The sequence below is a fragment of the Oratosquilla oratoria genome, chromosome 42 (assembly GCF_046742065.1).
Source record: "Oratosquilla oratoria isolate Oo_2021 chromosome 42, ASM4674206v1, whole genome shotgun sequence".
In the NCBI taxonomy this organism is placed as follows: Eukaryota; Metazoa; Arthropoda; class Malacostraca; order Stomatopoda; family Squillidae; genus Oratosquilla; species Oratosquilla oratoria.
The window spans coordinates 34,920,040-34,927,539 of NC_134818.1; the positions used below are offsets into that span (position 1 = coordinate 34,920,040).

At 38.0% G+C, this 7,500-nt stretch overlaps 1 protein-coding gene across 9 annotated transcripts in view; it reads left to right on the forward strand.

Annotated features, from left to right (window-relative positions):
• LOC143021739 (carboxypeptidase D-like) overlaps positions 1-7,500 on the forward strand; it is a 241,539-nt gene that overhangs the window by 227 nt on the left and 233,812 nt on the right. For 8 of the 9 annotated variants that reach the window (XR_012965996.1, XR_012965998.1, XR_012965997.1 and 5 more), the window contains exon 2: positions 7,198-7,266. The exons of the other annotated variant lie outside the window; for it this stretch is intronic. The gene's annotated coding sequence lies outside the window, so the exon portion shown is untranslated. The remainder of the gene's footprint in view (positions 1-7,197; positions 7,267-7,500) is intronic. 9 annotated transcript variants of the gene reach the window in all.

Genomic DNA, 7,500 nt, shown 5'->3' on the forward strand with positions numbered 1-7,500 from the left:
TTATTTCATTATTATTAGTTATTATGACTCTTATTAATGTTGTTATTTTTATTTATTTATTATTATTGTTGTTGCTGTGGATGTTATTACAATTGTTATTTTTATGAACAGTATATTCTTTCTATTTTTCTTATCAGTGTTATTGCTAATATATCATTTGCTATTAGTTGTTATTATTATTGTTATTATTATTATTATTATTATTATTATTATTATTATTATTATTATTATTATTATTATTATTATCATTATTATTATTATTATTATTATTATTATCATTATCATTATTATTATTATCATTATTGTTATTATTATTATTATTATTATTATTATTATTATTATTATTATTATTATTATTATTATTATTATTATTATTATTATTATTATCATTATTATTATTATTATTATTACTGTTACTGTTGTTATCGTTTCTGTCGTAATTACAATAGTTATTTTTATTTTCTATATTTTTTATTTTTCTTATTTGTATCATTATTGTTAGTCATGATTATCTTACTGTTATTATTCTTGTTTTTACCTGTTTTTGTTATTTTCAAGGTTATTACTATTATTATTTTATAATTACCAATTTCCTTTGTTACTTCATTGTTATCAATAATGTTGCTATCATTTTAATTTTGTTACTTTCTTATCTAAGTTTTGTTGTTATTTGTATTATTAATACTACTGTTATTTTTATTGTCGTTATTAGTTTATAATCGTTGTAATAAATTTAATTTTGTGGTTAATAGTGATAGTATGTATATGTATTTAATTGTAATTCATTGTATCTTTGAATTCCTTGATTAATTATTCTACGTAAGTGTTTATTAATTATTCTTTACATCAATTATCAAAATTTGCCTGGCCATGGACCAAATGGTCACTGATTTCTCTAAAGCTTCGTAAAATCCCTCCTTTTCTAACACACACACACACACACACACACACACACACACACACACACACACACACACACACACACACACACACACACACACAGACACACACACGGCTCGACGGCGCAATGGTAGCGTTCGCAACAACTATTCCAGCGATTCGAATTCGAATCCCGCCGAGGGCTGAAATAATTTCAGTATCGCTGCGCTGGTGTGTGTGTGTGTGTGTGTTTTAATCATTTCAATTTCATCCGCTAGAAATTCGTCACTGCAAATACGAAGTGCTCTTAAAAACAGGCCTGTCACCACACCAGTCTTTGTCCTCTTATTATGCGCACTGTAGAAATGAATGAAGTCATTTGTCGGTTTCCTGTAAACTTTAAATCTAACGCCGCATCCTGATCTTATTAACACGGTGTCTAGAAAAGGTAGTTGTCCGTCTATCTCATTTTCGATCGTGAATTGGATGTTAGAATTCACACTATTTAGATTAGTGCGCATAATAAGAGGACAAAGACTGGTGTGGTGATAGGCCTGTTTTTAAGAGCACTTCGTATTTGCAGTGACGAATTTCTAGCGGATGAAATTGAAATGATTAAAACAACTTTTGAAGAGCTCAAATACCCCAGAGGGTTACTTTGCACCCTGGAGGAGAAGGCTTGTAGTATACTACGCAACAAAAGAGAAAAGTCCAACGCTAAATATTGGGTGGTCCCAAATTCCAATCTAACGAGAGACCTAGACAGAATCTTATCGTCCTCCAACATTCGTCTTGCGACTTCCACAGGTACGAAAGTAATGGACCTTTTAATCAAGAAAAAAGACCCAACCACAAATACAAACAGCGTAGTTTACGAAATCCCGTGTGGTGGATGTGACAGAAAATACATCGGTGAAACCGGCAGAGGCTTAGACACCAGATTGAAAGAACACCGAGCAGATGTAAGGCACCACAGGGTTAGTAGTGCATTAGTTAACCATGTCGACGAAAGAGGCCATCTACCAAAATGGGACCAGGCAAAAATTCTCATGGATAACATTACACGGCAGGAAAGAAAGGCGATGGAGTCCGTTTTTATCAACATCCATGATAACATCAATAAGAGGACTGGGGATTTGATATGGGCTAAAGCAGCAGCACACTTTATCGTAATGAATAATAAACACAGAGCCCCTGATCCAGACGGACGTTTCAGCCACGCGAACAACAGGAGGATACTTGGTCCACCCGCTGTGACAGTCCGCCACACCGACAGATGAGGTCGAGTGGGGGACCAACCTGACACTTTGCCACGTTCCTTCTTTTGCCATATATATTGACCAACTTGACTTCAAACTATGTTCCTCTGAAGAAGCCACTCAGGCGAAACTAGTCAGGAATAAAAGTATTTCCCTCAGCCCGTGTTCCCTTACCTCCTATCCACATTCGTCACAATGTATACACATTATTATTATTATTATTATTATTATTATTATTATTATTATTATTATTATTATTATTATTATTATTATTATTATTATTATTATCATTACTACTACTACTACTACTACTACTACTACTACTACTATTATTATATCATCATCATCATCATCATTATTATTATTATTATTATTATTATTATTATTATTATTATTATCATCATCATCATCATCATCATCATCATCATCATCATCATCATCATCATCATCATCATCATCATCATCATCATCATCATATTATTATTATTATTATTATTATCTTTTATTATTATTATTATTATCATTACCATTATTATTATCATTACTATTATTATTATTATTATTATTATTATTATTATTATTATTATTATTATTATTATTATTATTATTATTATTATTATTATTATTATTATTATTATTATTATTATTATTATTATTATTATTATTATTATTATTATTATTATTATTATTATTATTATTATTATTATTATTATTATTATTATTATTATTGGCTGCTTGTTATTGTGGCAAAGTAGCATGCAGTCGATACTTTAGGGTCTATATGGGGCGCCCCTACGGACCAGAGCCACACATCATTTTGTCTATGATAGAAGAAATTCTGTTCATAGAGAAATGATGACACTTTTATACTACGACTGTCCCTCCGTTATGCTGTCCCCCAACCCCTTGTTGCTGTCCTGTACCATTTCTCTGAGTATTCTCTTTCTGATTGGGGGATTTCCCTGTGGTGGGGGAAAAGAATACTGCCACCAAGTTTCCCACTTGGATCGTAAGAGGCGAGAAGAAAGGGACGGGGAGAGGGACTAGGCATCCTTCTCCCTGTAGCCCCAAGGGGCAATTTCCTAAAACGAAAAGGAAAGGCATAAGGGGTGCTGGAGGGCCTCGGGCCAGCACCCTAAGGTTTGGGTCTTTTAATGTGCGTGGATGTGGTACAGATGAGAGTAAAAGGGAAGAGATAGGTAGTATGTTTGTGAGAAGAAAGTTGGATGTGTTGGCTTTGAGTGAAACTAAGTTGAAAGGGAAGGGTGAGTGTATGTTTGGGAGTGTAAGTGGGAGGTTATCAGGAGTGAAGAGAGGGCGAGGGAGGGAAGGGGTGGCTATTCTAGTAAGTGAGGAGATAGGTAAAGGGGTAGTGGAGTGGAAGGAGGTTTCCTCAAGGATAATGTGGATGAAGGTGAAACTGGGAAAGGAGATGTGGGTCTTTGTAAGTGCATATGGGCCGGGCAGTGAGAAGAGCATGGAAGAAAGGGAGGCCTTTTGGATAGATTTAAATGAGTGCATAGAGGGTTTAGGAAGAAATGTCAATGTAATAGTACTGGGAGACCTTAATGCTAGAGTGGGAAATGGTCCAATCGATGGAGTGGTTGGGAAGTGTGGAGTTCCAGGAAAGAATCGTAGTGGAGAGTTGATGGTGGAAATGTGTCTAGAAAGAGAGTTGATGATAGCAAATACAGTGTTTCGGAAGAAAGTCAAGCATAAGTACACATGGGAGAGGGTGGTGGAGGGAAGGGTGGTAGATAGAGCGCTAATGGATTATGTAGTGGTAAATAGGATTATGATAGGAAGAGTTAAGGATGTACATGTGCTAAGGGGAGAGGGTGGGGGAATATCAGATCATTTTTTGGTGGAAGGTAAGCTGAGAGTGGAGGATAGATGGAGAAGGAGGAAAGGGACAAAAGGTAGGGAGGTTCTTAGAGTGAACTCCTTGAATGAAAAGGAAAAGGAGAAGGAGTACGAAAAGAAGCTGAAGGAGGAGTGGGAGGGAGTAAAGGATAGAGCAGAGATGGGTGTGGAGGAGGAATGGGGATGGTTCAAGGAGGGAGTCTTATAGTGTGCAAGGATGGTGTGTGGAACAAGAAGGACAGGGGGAAATAGAAGAAAGGGTAGTGAATGGTGGGATGAGGAAACAAAGAAGGTTGTAGAAGAGAAGAAGCGAGCATTCACAGATTGGTTACAAAAGAGGACAGGGGAGTCATATGAGACGTACAAAGAAAAGAAAAGAGAAGTAAAGCAAAAGGTAAAGGAGGCAAAGAGGAGAGCAGATGTGAAATGGGGTAGGAGTATGACAGAAAATTTGAAAGTAATAAAAAGATGTTTTGGAAAGAAATTAAGAGAGGAAGAGGAGGCGAATCAAGTAGGGAAGAAAAGGTAAAAGGTACAGATGGAGAGTTGATAATGGAAGAGATGGCAGTGAGGGGAAGATGGGCAGAATATTTTAGGGAGTTGCTGAATGTGAAGGAGGATAGGGAAGGAAAGATAGCTGCAGTGGGAAATACGAAGAAAATGAGAGTGATGAGTGAGGAGAATGGAGGAGAAATAAGGAAGGATGAGGTGAAGGCAGTTGTAAAGATGATGAAAGCAGGTAAGGCACCTGGTCTGGATGGATGTCATGCAGAATGTCTGAAAAAGGGAGGTTCAGTGATGGTGGACTGGTTGGTGAGGTTATTTAATGTTTGCTCGAGAGAGGGTAGAGTACCGGAGGACTGGAGTAGTGCCTGTATAGTTCCTCTTTACAAGGGAAAAGGGGACAAGTGTGAATGTAGTAATTTCAGAGGGATTAGCCTGTTGAGTGTAGTAGGGAAGGCTTATGGGAGAATCTTAATTGAGAGGATTAGGAGAGGAACAGAAGGAGTAATTGGTGAGGAACAGTGTGGATTTAGGACGGGTAGAGGTTGTGTAGATCAGATCTTCGTGGTAAGACAGATATGTGAGAAAGCTATAGGAAAGGGGAAGGATGTTTTTTGGGCTTTTATGGATCTGGAAAAGGCTTATGATAGGGTAGACAGAAAGGCACTGTGGGAGGTTATGCAGATTTATGGGATAGGAGGAAAGCTTTTGGGAGCTGTCAAGAGTTTTTATGTGAGTAGTAGAGCATGTGTTAGGATTAGAAATGGAGAGAGTGAGTGGTTTGAAGTAAAGGTGGGACTTCGTCAAGGATGCGTTATGTCGCCCTGGCTGTTCAACTTATACATGGATGGGGTGGTGCGAGAGGTGAATGCTAGGGTAGTGAGTCAGGGATTGGAGATGGTTAAAGAAAATGGAGAAAAGTGGGAGGTGAGCCAGCTGTTGTTTGCGGACGACACTGCGCTTGTGGCAGGGTCAGAGGAGGGATTGAGGAAGCTGGTGGCAGAGTTTGGGAGAGTATGTAATAGAAGAAAGCTAAAGATAAATGTGGGTAAAAGTAAGGTGATGAGATGTACAAGGGGTGAAAGTGGCAGTAGACTGGAAGTGAACATTAAGGGAGAGCGACTGGAGGAAGTGGATAGTTTTAGATACTTGGGTGCAAGTGTAGCAGGAAAAGGTGGAGTGAAGGTGGAGGTAGAATGTAGATTGAGAGAAGCGAGTAAATGCCTTGGTGGATTAAAGAGTGTAATGAGAAATAGACATTTGGGAATGGATGCGAAGAGGAGACTGTATGAAGGAGTGATTGTGCCAACAGCACTGTATGGGGCAGAAACGTGGAACATAAGAGAAGAAGAGAGAAGGAGTTTGAATGTGTTTGAGATGAGGTGTCTGAGAAGTATGGTGGGGGTTACTAGGCTAGATAGAGTGAGAAATGAGGAGGTGAGGAGGAGAACAGGGGTGAAAAAGGATTTGGGAGATAGGGTTGATGAAAGAATATTAGGATGGTTTGGACACATGGAAAGAATGAGTGAAGAAAGACTAGTAAAAGAGGTATGGAAGGCAGATGTGGAGGGAGTGAACATGAGGGGACGTCCTAGGATGAGGTGGATGGATGGGGTGAAGGGGGCTTTGGGGAAGAGGGGAATGTCTGTTGAGGAAGGAAGGGAGAGGACGGAAGACAGAGGTGAGTGGAGAATGGTTGTATATGGATGATGTTGTGACTGCATGAGGAGGAATGGGCGGGGGGTGGGGGGTGGGGTAGTATGTGTGAGTAAATTTTGACGCAGCCCGAAGGGATTTCTCCCCGTCCTCGCCTTATATGCAAAGGGGGACGGAGAGGGGGGGTCGGCGATTAAATGAAGCGGCCTTGCTGTGGATGTACTGTGTCTTGCGACACTGCTTCTGACCCAGGGCGGTGGGCAGGGTGCAGGGATGACCCGTCATCCAGGAGGTGCTCAGATGAGAGGAAGGGTGGGAGGGGTGTGGAGTGTATTTAGGGATGAAATGGGTGGGAGTGTTTTTATGCCTTTCCCTTTTTGGCTACCTCCCTTGGAAGGGGGAAAAAGCCTTGGTGTATGTATGTATGTATGTATGTATTATTATTATTATTATCATTATTACCATCATCACCATCACCATCATCATCATCATCATCATCATCATCATCATCATCATCATCATCATCATCATCATCATCATCATCATCATCATCATCATCATCATCATCATCATCATCATCATCATCATCATCATCATCATCATCATCATCATCATCATTATTATTATTATTATTATTATTATTATTATTATTATTATTATTATTATTAGTATTATTATTATTATTATTATCAGTATTATCATCATCATCATCATCATCATCATCATCATCATCATCATCATCATCATCATCATCATCATCATCATCATCATCATCATCATCATCATATATGATCTCTCATACATAGAGTAATAGTTGTCCCTCACGAACCCAGCACGTGATTTAACACCATATTGAACCATGCACTTCCTTCAACCTATTTATTCTTGTCGCCAGGAGATTCTAATCAGCTAAGTGGTTATCCCCATCTGAAGGGGTTTAATTATTCTTAGTTAACCCTTCAGCCAGAGGGGTTAATCGCCTCAAGATGATTAATCCTTCGGAGCCCCTGTAAGTCTTCTTACCTTGTCTATTCAGGTTGCCGCCGCCGCCGCCGCCAGGCGATTCTGTTCAACTGAGTACACATGGTCTTGCATCATTCCTTAGGTGAGAAGATATCTCGTACAAAACGGGGGGCGGGGTTGCTTACCTTTTCCTTTTCTTCCTTTTCTTATTTTCATTTACTTTTTAATATATATATATATATATATATATATATATATATACATATATGTATATATATGTATATACACATATATATATAAATAGATATACATATATGTATATATATATATATATATATATATATACATATATATACATATTTCTATATATATATAT